Source organism: Populus alba, chromosome 14, assembly GCF_005239225.2.
Source record: "Populus alba chromosome 14, ASM523922v2, whole genome shotgun sequence".
Classification (NCBI taxonomy): domain Eukaryota; kingdom Viridiplantae; phylum Streptophyta; class Magnoliopsida; order Malpighiales; family Salicaceae; genus Populus; species Populus alba.
In genome coordinates, this window is record NC_133297.1 from 11,814,190 (window position 1) to 11,819,592 (window position 5,403).

The window sequence follows — 5,403 nt, forward strand, 5'->3', positions numbered from 1 at the left end:
AGTAGGGGTTACTAAGACTCTAGGTTTTTTTTTTTAAGGAGAGACAAAGATGGCCAAGTTGCTAAGCCTAACTGCTCTCCACCGAAGAGAAATGGCAGTGTTCTAGTGTTCTGTTTTGTTTAATAATTGATGATTATTTTAGCATTAAGGGACAAGGTAATAGGAGAAATTAAATAGTAGTTAGAGTACTTAAACGAAAGACTCTAACAACTCCGATCCATAGCCATGCAAGTAGGGTTCGTGTTTGAAACGCTACGTCACCTAGGATACGGCGTGCATAGCTCCCTCTCGTCTCCTCTTCTCTCGTTCACTTCCATGCTTCCTCGTGGTCGCGGGTCTTCTTGACTGGATGGAGGAGAGAGACCCTTTTTTGGTGGGCAGCCGGCAAGATGAAAGACTAGGCTAGGATTCGCGGAGACTCTGGACTTTGAAAACATGAGTTGCTGTCGCCGGCTCCTCCGCACCACCCCTTTCTTTTTTACCATCTTTTCAGAGGGCCCAAACGTTTTTGTCAAAAACTAGCCGCCTCACAAATCCTACCGGCCTCTAGCAAGTCTAATTATGGTGATTTCAGATTTATGCTGGATTCGGATTAAAGATGATTGAGCTAGCTTTGAATTCTTAATGAAGATAAAGCAAGTTTCTCAACGTACTAGACCGTTAAAATGATTATTACTTGGTAATTTTCCGGCGACGACCTCCATAGATACCTGTAGAAAGACATTTCAATGGCCATTAGAACAGGGTGATTGATCGGCCAGGGGTCCCCTCCGAGCCCCCGCTGGACGGCTTACCTTGGCATGCACGGCAGAAATTACTAGGAATGTAAAAAGAAAAGAAAGCGATGATTAAATATAAAATGATAAATGGCTATACGGACGTACTTATTCTAACAAATTAATGGTGTTCAGAGGAGCAGGTGAGGTATGACTTGTTTATATCTGCTTGAATACGTGGGTCTAGCTGGATGTGCTGTCTGAAAAGAAAAAGCACCAGCGAAGAAGAAGAAAAAGAAGAAATGACAGCTATGCTTCTTCTTCTTTTATTTCTCCCTCAATTTGTTACTGCAGGTTAGGAAAAATTAAACTTTTTTATTAAAATTAATTTTTTATATTTTAATACATTAAATATTAAAAATAATTTTTTAAATAATCGACACTTTTGTTTGATGGGAACCCCTCCCATAATCTCACTTATTGAGACTTCAGAATTTAGATATCTAACTGACCCCACTCTCAAGTGTCAGAGAGGCCCGTGATCCAGAGAGAGAGATGGGGTCAGCAAAGCAGCGTTGTCCAGCTCGATCACTTAGGTGCGTAGTTGTCGGAATTCACGGTAAAATTATTTTTTTAAAGTATTTTTTATTTAAAATATATTAAAATAATATTTTTTATTTTTTAAAAAAAAATTAACATAAACACATTAAATAATATTAAAAAAATAAATTTTTAAAAGTCAAAACAAACCAGTATAAATTCATATAAGTTGGTGTAATTAGCTAGTTCTTCCTTGCTATAACGTCGGGTAGATGTTTTTTTTTTTCAATGACGAAAAGGAATGTGAGCATGTATTTATTTTAGCATTAAAAAAATATTTTAAAAAAATTTAAGATTTTTTTTTTTAAATTTTTTTTTATGATTTTAAATTATTTTAATTTGTTAATATTAAAATGAAAAAAATATTATTTTAATATATTTTTTAAATAAAATAACCCTAATAATACAAAAATCTCAAACATTATCCGAGTGACCGCCACAACTTTGCAGAAAAAATTGAGTTTGTGTAATCATTGGTTGCGCAGGTATGGATTTGATGTGTCATAAACATTCTCAGGAGCATTTTCTTTAATAACAAGAGTACACTCATAACATACAAAAAATAATCAATCGAAACCCAAAAATAACTAAAAACAAAATCATAAGGTGATAATTTACGAACTTGTTTCTTTTAAAAAAAAATTAAGTGCTGTTATTTTAGTTAACGTAAGAAAAAAGAGGGACATGGCATTGAGATTTTTTTATTATTATGTTTTTAGACTAGATAAAGCGGATTAATATTGAAACTTTTAGTCTCAATTTCTTATCAATATTTAGTATTAAATTAACTTATATAAAAATTACAAATTAACTTCATGAGTATAAGAATAATCTAAATTATTATAGAAAATAGTGTTTAACTTTGATTTTTTTTTTCAATTAAACATCTTTCTTCAATGTTACAATATTAACATATTGAATCAATATTGACTAACTCGAAATAATTATAAAGTTCAAAACTTAAGGTCATGGAGATAACCATAATACGTTAAACTATTTAAAGAGTTGTTTTTTTTTTTTTACAATTCTTTTTTTTCTATTTCTTTTTAGATCTTCCAACATATATTTTTTTTTAGAGCTGTTAGAATCATCGAGTCATTGTCATTCTTTTAAGGTGACACATGTCAAATGAAAAATCCAGATATAACATTAATGATCATATCTTATTCTGTTTCTTTTCTTTCATTTTTTTCCCTCTCAATTCTTCATTTCTTGTGGATTTTTTTTTCTCTCCACCTATAATTTCTAGTGGTTTTTTCTTCTTCTCATTTTTAATCCCAACCCTCTTATTTTTTATTGCGAGAACCTTACACTAAATTAACCAAATCATAATACCAAGCCCAAATATTAACCTAACCAACCGAGAAGGAACCTAATAGGAAAAACAAGAAACTACGATCATAAACAAAACTCAAAGAATGAAAAAAAAAAAAAAAAAAAAAAAGGGCAAAAAGTGATGCACATTCAATAAAAACAGTAAGATACATGGGCTAATAATCAGTATTTTTTTAATATATTGTCAGAATTTTTTTATTAATATTTTGAGAAGATAATATATGCATGTTAGGTCCAATCTCATTCCTAAAAATATTTTAAATTCTAATTGTGATGCAAGTGCAAAGAAGTACCCATAAATGTGAAAGGCACAATTTTCGCTTGAGCAACGAATGTTGCTGTCTTTGGAAAACGACGGCGATGGATGCCCGCAGTCCAAAACCATAATTTTAAGTATTGTAGTCCGTCCCCATTTCCTGTCGCCTCAAAACAAAGGCCCACGGCCATGTTGCGTCGACCCCACCACCACCTCCTCCTCCTCCTCCCTCCTTTTTATCATTCGTGTTTTCTGGTTTTGTTTGCTCATATACTTTGAAGTAAACTTGATGCTGTGACACTCAGGAGCCTACATACAAATCCCTCAATTTGTTATTATTATTAATTAACATATGCTAAAATGTATGTCTTGGTATTTCAATGTAGTAAGCCTTTTACAATTAGGTCCTTAAAAAGTTTTTGTTTTCAATGTTATTTTATTACAATTAGATTAGACTTCATGATTTTATTTTAATTTAAATTTTCATAGATTTATCTTAATCTATAACCTGAGTTTTATAGGATAATCTGGTTATTTTTTTAATTGATTCGTTTTTTCTCAACACCATCAACATTGTGTTGATTGAGACTTTGACTTTGTATTTTTATTTATTTGTTTCTATTTTGAGGTTATAACGGTCTTTATGACTCAAGTTACAAGTTTTGTGAGGTAGCAGGCTGACTTATGTTTTTTGAGTCCTTTTTTAATTGATTTTTTTTTTATTTCATCATTCAACATTGAATTGATTGAAAATTCAACTTTATTTTTTTTCTTTTATATTGAGCTATCTCAGTCTCATGATTTGGGTTTAGCAAGTTAACCCGGGTTTGACTTAGATTTTTTTTAATTGACTTTTTTCAATTTAATCCTCTTAACAATGGGTTAAATTAAGAATTACGCTTCATAAATTGTTTTTTAATTTTTTTTATATGAGGTTATCAAGGTCTCATGATCCGAGTTAGCCCATTTGCCTCTAGTTTTTTTTTTATTATATATATATAATATATATGTATAATTAATTTTATTTTTTCAATTTCATCTTTTAATGTTGGAATGTTTGAGAATTAAGTTTTATAATTTATTTTGGTTTGCTTTTTTTAAAAGGGTATCTTGATCTCATAACTTGAGTCACGAGTTTGGTCGATTAATTTGAGTGGTTTTTTCATGTCTTTTTTTAATTGATTTAATAATTTCATTATTCAACATTAAGTTGACTGAGAATTGAGCTTTATAAATTGTTTTATTTTTTTTATACAATTATCTCAGTTCTCATAACTAAGGCTTAGTAGGTTTAACTCAGATTGACTCGAATCATTTTTTTAATTGAATTTTATTTTTTAATTTTATCTTTTAATATTAAGTTGATTGAGAATTAGAGACTCAATAATTTTTTTTTATTTGCTTTCTACAATGTTATTAGGGTCGTATGACTCAAGTTGAAGATTTGATAGATTAATCCAAGTCAATCTAAGTAAATTCAATGCGTTGTCTTTATATGTTTTTAAAAGATAACATCTAGTATAATTTATCTTTAAATCCATGAGATTAGTTATATCATATCAATTTAATCTCTATATAATTTATTTATTTTTTAATGTAAACAACATTTTTTGAATTTTTTTCTTACATTCAACCAAAAATCATCTAGTATCATACTATACATAAATAGAGTGTGCTCTTGGCAATTCCTTCATTCCTTTCCTGTTGTTTCAATTCAAGTCTTCACTAAATTAGATTAGTTTGATGTCAATTTCACAAACTTTATTTTGCTAAACGTAGAGACTCATTTCATGCCTTAAATAATCAACTCTTGAACATATGACCACAAATTTTTAAACCCAACTCTCTGGGTTCTCGGATAATGGGTTCAATTTTTTATTTTATATCAAAAAAAAAAGTAAAAATAACATAATTTTTTTAAAAGTAGACTTAGAAGCTAATGATTCTTAAATCTTATCCTTAACTAGTAATTAGAAGATTGAAACAATAGCTTTGAAACCTAGCTGGGCCCGATTTAGGTCAACTCGGAACCTAATCGATCCGGGGCTAGAACTGGGTCAGGGTTTAAAGAAAAAAAAAAGAAAAATTTGGTATGACCCGGAGATCCGACCAAGATCCGGCCACAAACTCGTTGATTTTTATTTATTTTTATTTGTTTTTTTATCAAAACAATATCATTTTAATTTTTAAATTTTTATTAAAAAAATTAATCCTAATAACCCGATTAAAATCAGAACCATAGACTAGGCCAACTACATGACCGGGTAAATTTAGATAGAAAACAACTACCAAGCTCGAGAAAAAGCCCTAATTATATCCTAACACCCCCACTAACCAATCGGGCATTACGGACTTATTTTCCTTTTCCCATGAGGAATGCTGTAACATATGCTCCATTAGTCTAACAACGTGGTTAGACTTGCATATAACTCAGCACACAATATAAAACACAAGCAATTTCCAAGCTTTGTCTTTGATTTATTCTTGTTTCTGCTC